Here is a 6,000-nt window from a genome sequence, read left to right on the forward strand (position 1 = left end):
CTGGGGCTGAGCTGGGTTCTTCTATCCGGGGGCGTCTTGGGCTGAGCTGGGCTCTTCTATCAGGGGCCCCTGGGGCTGAGCTGGGCTCATCTATCCGGGGGCCCCTGGGGCTCAGCTGTGTTCTTCTATCTGGGGCCCCTGGGGGCTGAGTTGGGCTCTTCTATCCGGGGGCCCCTGGGCTGAGCTGGGGCCTTCTATCTGGGGGCCCCTGGGGCTGAGCAGGGCTCTTCTATCCGGGGGCCCCAGGGGCTGAGCTTGGCTCTTCTATCCGGGGGCCCCTGGGGCTGAGCTGGGCTCTTCTATCCAGGGCCCCTGGGGCAGAGCTTGGCTCTTCTATCTGGGGCTCCTGGGGCTGAGTTGGGCTCTTCCATCCGGGGCCCTGGGGCTGAGCTGGGCTCTTCTATCCGCGGTCCCATGGGGCTGAGCTGGGCTCTTCTATCTGGGGACCCTGGGGCTGAGCTGGGCTCTTCTTTCCGGGGCCCTGGGGCTGAGCTGGGATTTTCTATCCGGGGCCCACTGGGGCTGAGCTGGGCTCTTCTATCCATGGCCCTGGGGCTGAGCTGGGTGCTTCTATTTGGGGCCCCTGGGACTGAGCTGGGCTCTTCCATCCGTGGCCCTGGGGCTGAGCTTTGCTCTTCTGTCCGGGGCCCCTGGGGCTAAGCTGAGTTCTTCTATCTGGGGGCCTCTGGGGCTGAGCTGGGCTCTTCTATCAGGGGCCCCTGGGGCTGAGCTGGGCTCATCTATCCGGGGGCCCCTGGGGCTGAGCTGTGTTCTTCTATCTGGGGCCCCTGGGGGCTGAGCTGGGCTCTTTTATCCGGGGGCCCCTGGGCTGAGCTGGGGCCTTCTATCTGGGGGCCCCTGGGGCTGAGCTGGGTGCTTCTATTTGGGGCCCCTGGGACTGAGCTGGGCTCTTCCATCCGTGGCCCTGGGGCTGAGCTTTGCTCTTATATCCGGGGCCCCTGGGGCTGAGCTGGGTTCTTCTATCTGGGGGCCTCTGGGGCTGAGCTGGGCTCTTCTATCAGGGGCCCCTGGGGCTGAGCTGGGCTCATCTATCCGGGGGCCCCTGGGGCTGAGCTGTGTTCTTCTATCTGGGGCCCCTGGGGGCTGAGCTGGGCTCTTCTATCCGGGGGCCCCTGGGCTGAGCTGGGGCCTTCTATCTGGGGGCCCCTGGGGCTGAGCTGGGCTCTTCTATCCGGGGGCCCCTGGGGCTGAGCTGGACTCTTCTATTTAGGGGCCCCTGGGCTGAGCTGGGGCCTACTATCTGGGGGCCCCTGGGCCTGAGCTGGGCTCTTCTATTCCAGGGCCCCTGAAGGGCTGAGCTGGGCTCTTCACTATGGGCCCCTGTGGCTGAGCTGGGCTTTTCTATCCGGGGACCCCTGGGGCTGAGCTGGGCTCTTCTATCCAGGGGCCCCTGGAGCTGAGCTGGGCTCTTCTATCCTGGGCCACTGGGACTGAGCTGGGCTCTTCTATCCGGGGGCCTCTGAGGCTGAGTGGGCTCTTCTATCCGGGGCCCCTGGGGCTGAGCTGGGCGCTTCTATCCACGGCCCCTGGGGCTGAGATGGGCTCTTCCATCTGGGGCCCAGGGGCTGAGCGGGGCTCTTCTATCCGGCGGCCCCTGAGGCTGAGCTGGGCTCTTCTATCTGGGCGCCCTTGGGCTGAGCTGGGCTCTTCTTTCCGGGGCACTGGGGCTGAGCTTGGATCTTCTATCCGGGGGCCCCTGAGGCTGAGCTGGGCTCTTCTATCTGGGGCCCCTGGGACTGAGATGGGCGCTTCTATCCGGGGCCCCTGGGGCTGAGCTGGGCTCTTCCATCTGGGGCCCAGGGGCTAAACTGGACTTTTCTATCCGGGGGCCCCTGGGGCTGAGCTGGGCTCTTATATCTGGGGGCCCCTGGGGCTGAGCTGGGCTCTTCTATCCAGGGACCCTGGGGCTGAACTGGGCTTTTCTATCCAGGGCCCCTGTGGCTGAGCTGGGCTCTTCTATCCGGGGGCCTCTGGGGCTGAGCTGGGCTCTTCTATCCGGGGCCCTGGGGCTGAGCTGGGCGCTAATATCCAGGGCCCCTGGGACTGAGCTGGGCTCTTCCATCCGTGGCCCTGGGGCTGAGCTGGGTGCTTCTTTTTGGGGCCCCTGGGACTGAGCTGGGCTCTTCCATCCGTGGCCCTGGAGCTGAGCTTTGCTCGTCTATCCGGGGCCCCTGGGGCTGAGCTGGGTTATTCTATCCGGGGGCCCCTGGGCTGAGCTGGGGCCTTCTATCTGGGGGCCCCTGGGGCTGAGCAGGGCTCTTCTATCCGGGGGCCCCAGGGGCTGAGCTTGGCTCTTCTATTCGGGGCCCTGGGGCTGAGCTGGGATTTTCTATCCGGGTCCCACTGGGGCTGAGCTGGGCTCTTCTATCCGGGGCCCCTGGGGCTGAGCTGGGCGCTTCTATACGGGGACCCTGGGGCTGAGCTGGGCTCTTCCATCCGGGGACCTGGGGCTGAGCTGAGCTCTTCTATCCGGGGGCCCCTAGGCTGAGCTGGGCTCTTCTATCTGTGGGCCCCTGGGGCTGAGCTGGTCTCTTCTATCCAGGGCCCCTGGGGCTGTACTGGGATTTTCTTTCCGGGGCCCCTGCGGCTGAGCTGGTCTCTTCTATCCGGGGGCCTCTGGGGCTGAGCTGGGCTCTTCTATCCGAGGCCCTGGGGCTGAGCTGGGTGCTTCTATCCAGGGCCCCTGGGACTGAGCTGGGCTCTTCCATCCGTGGCCCTGGGGCTGAGCTGGGCTCTTCTATCCGGGGCTTGTGGGGATGAGCTGGGCTCCTCTATCCGGGGTTCTCTGGGGCCGAGCTGGGCTCTTCTATCTGGGGGCCCTGGGGCTGAGCTGAGCTCTTCTATTGGGGGCCTCGGGGCTGTGCTGGGCTCTTCTATCCGGGGGCCCGAGGCTGAGCTGGGCTCTTCTATCCTGGGGCCCCTGGGGCTGAGCTGGGCTCTTCTATCTGGGGGCCCTAGGCCTGAACTGGGCTCTTCTATCCAGGGGCCCTGGGGGTTATGCTGGGCTCTCATATCCGGGGGCCCTGAGGCTGAGCTGGGTGCTTCTATCCGGGGCCCCTTGGGCTGAGCTGGGCTCTTCTATCACGGGCCCCTTGGGCTGAGCTGGGCTCTTCTATCCGGGGGCCCCTTGCGGGCTGAGCTGGGGTCTTCTATCCTCGGGCTGAGCTGGGCTCTTCTATTCGGGGGGCCCCTGGGGCTGAGCTGGGCTCTTATGTCTGGGGGCCCCTGGGGCTGAGCTGGGCTCTTCTATCCAGGGCCTCTGGGGCGGAGCTGGGCTCTTCTATCCGAGGCCCTGGGGCTGAGCTGGGCGCTTCTATCCAGGGCCCCTGGGACTGAGCTGGGCTCTTCCATCCGTGGCCCTGGGGCTGAGCTGGGCTCCTCTATCCGGGGTCCTCTGTGCCCGAGCTGGGCTCTTCTATCTGGGGGCCCTGGGGCTGTGCTGGGCTCTTCTATCCGGGGGCCCCAAGGCTGAGCTTGGCTCTTATATCCTGGGGCCCCTGGGGCTGAGCTGGGCTCTTCTATCTGGGGGCCCTGGGGCTGAGCTGGTCTCTTCATCTGGGGGTCCTTGGGCTGAGCAGGGCTCTTCTCTCCAGGGCCCCTGGGGCTGAGCTGGGCTCTTCTATCCGCGGGCCCTTGGACCTGAGCTAGGCTCTCCTATCCGGGGGCCCTGGGGGTTGTGCTGGGCTCTCATATCCGGGGGCCCTGAGGCTGAGCTGGGTGCTTCTATCCGGGGCACCTTGGGCTGAGCTGGGCTCTTCTATCCGGGGGCCCTTGGGCCTGAGCTAGGCTCTCCTATCCGGGGGCCCTGGGGGTTGTGCTGGGCTCTCATATCCGGGGGCCCTGAGGCTGAGCTGGGTGCTTCTATCCGGGGCCCCTTGGGCTGAGATGGGCTCTTCTATCCGGGGGCCCCTGTGGCTGAGCTGGGCTGTTCTATCTGGGGACCCCTGGGCGGAGCTGGGCTCTTCTATCCGGGGGCCCTGGGCTGAGCAGGGCTCTTCTATCCAGGGCCCCTGGGGCTCAGCTGGGCTCTTCTATCCGGGGGGCCCTGGGAGGGGCTGAGCTGGGCTCTTCTATCTGGGGGGCCCTGTGGCTGAGCTGGGCTCTTCTATCCGGGGCCCTGGGCTGAGCAGGGCTCTTCTATCCAGGGCCCCTGGGGCTGAGTTGGGCTCTTCTATCCGGGGGGCCCTGGGGCTGAGCTGGTCTCTTCTATCCAAGGGCCATGGGGCTGAGAAGGGCTCTTCTATCTGGGGGCCCCTGGGGCTGAGCTGGGCTCCTCTATCTGGGGGCCCCTGGGGCTGAGCTGGGCTCTTCAATCCGGGGGCGCTTGGGGCTGAGCTGGGCTCTTCTATCCGGCAGCCCCTGGGGCTGACCTGGTCTCATCTATCCCGGGCCCCTGGGGATGAGCTGGGCTCTTCTATCCGGGGGCCCCTTGGGGAATGAGCAGGGCTCTTCTGTCCTCGGGCTGAGCTGGGCTCTTCTATCCGGGGCCCCTTGGGCTGAGCTGGTCTCTTCTTTCCAGGGGCCCCTGGGGCTGAGCTGGACTCTTCTATCCAGGGCCCCTGGGGCTGAGCTGGACTCTTCTATCCAGGGCCCCTGGAGCTGAGCTGGACTCTTCTATCCAGGGCCCCTGGGGCTGAGCTGGTCTATTCTCTCCGAGGGCCCCTGGGGAGGGCTGAACTCTGCTATCTGGTGCTGAGCTGGGCTCTTCTATCCAGGACCCCAGGGCTCTTCTATCCGGGGCCCATGGGGCTGAGCTATACTCTTCTATCCGGTGGCCCTTGGGGCTGAGCTGGGCTCTTCTATCCGGGGGCCCTAGGGGCTGAGCTATACTCTTCTATCCGGGGGCCCTTGGGGCTGAGATGGGCTCTTCTATCTGGGGGCCCCTGGGGTTGAGCTGGGCTCTTCTATCTGGGGCCCCCTGTGGATGAGCTGGGCTCTGTGATCGGGGCCCCCTGGGGCTGAGCTGGGCTCTTCTATCTGGGGGCCTCTGGGGGGGTCTGGGCTCTTTTATCCGGAGCCCCTGGGGCTAAGCTATACTCTTCTATCCGGGGGCCCTTGGGGCTGAGCTGGGCTCTTCTATCCGGGGGCCCCTGGGGCTGAGCTGGGCTCTTCTATCTCGGGGCCCTGGTGCTGAGCTTGGCTCTTCTATCCGGGGGCCTCTGAGGCTGAGCTGAGCTCTTCTATCTGGGGGCCCCTGGCGCTGAGCTGGGCTCTTCTATCTGGGGGCCCTGGGGCTGAGCTGGGCTCTTCTATCTGGGGGCCCCTGGGGCTGAGATGTGCTCTTCTATCCGGGGCCCCTGGGACTGAGCTGGTCTATTCTATCCGGTGGCTCCGGGGGAGGGCTGGGCTCTTCTATCCGGAGCTGAGCTGGGCTCTTCTATCCAGGGCCCCTGGGCTCTTCTATCCGGGGCCCCTTTGGCTGAGCTATACTCGTCTTTCCGGGGCCCCTGGTGCTGAGCTGTGCTCTTCTATCCAGGGGCCCTAGGGGCTGAGCTGGGCTCTCCTATCCGCGGGCCTCTGGGGGGGCTGAGCTTTTCTATCTGGGGCCCCTGGGGCTGTGCTATACTCTTCTATCTGGGGCCACTTGGGGCCGAGCTGGGCTCTTCTATCCATGGGCCCCTGGGGCTGAGCTGGGCTCTTCTATCTCGGGGCCTCAGGGGCTGAGCAGGGCTTTTCTATCTGGGGCCCCTGGGGCTGAGCGGGGCTCTTTTATCCAGGTGACATTGGGGCTCAGCTGGGCTATTCTATCCGTGGGCCCCTGGGGCTGAGCTGGGCTCTTATATCTGGGGGCCCTGGTGCTGAACTGGGCTCTTCTATCCAGGGCCCCTGGGGCTGAACTGGGCTTTTCTATCCGGGGCCACTGGGGCTGAGGTGGGCTCTTCTATCCGGGGCCCCAGGGGCTGAGCTGGGCTCCTCTATCCGGGGTCCACTGGGGCCGAGCTGGGCTCATCTATCTGGGGGCCCTGGGGCTGAGCTGGG

This window comes from Lissotriton helveticus (assembly GCF_964261635.1).
Source record: "Lissotriton helveticus chromosome 1_1 unlocalized genomic scaffold, aLisHel1.1 SUPER_1_unloc_6, whole genome shotgun sequence".
Lineage (NCBI taxonomy): Eukaryota > Metazoa > Chordata > Amphibia > Caudata > Salamandridae > Lissotriton > Lissotriton helveticus.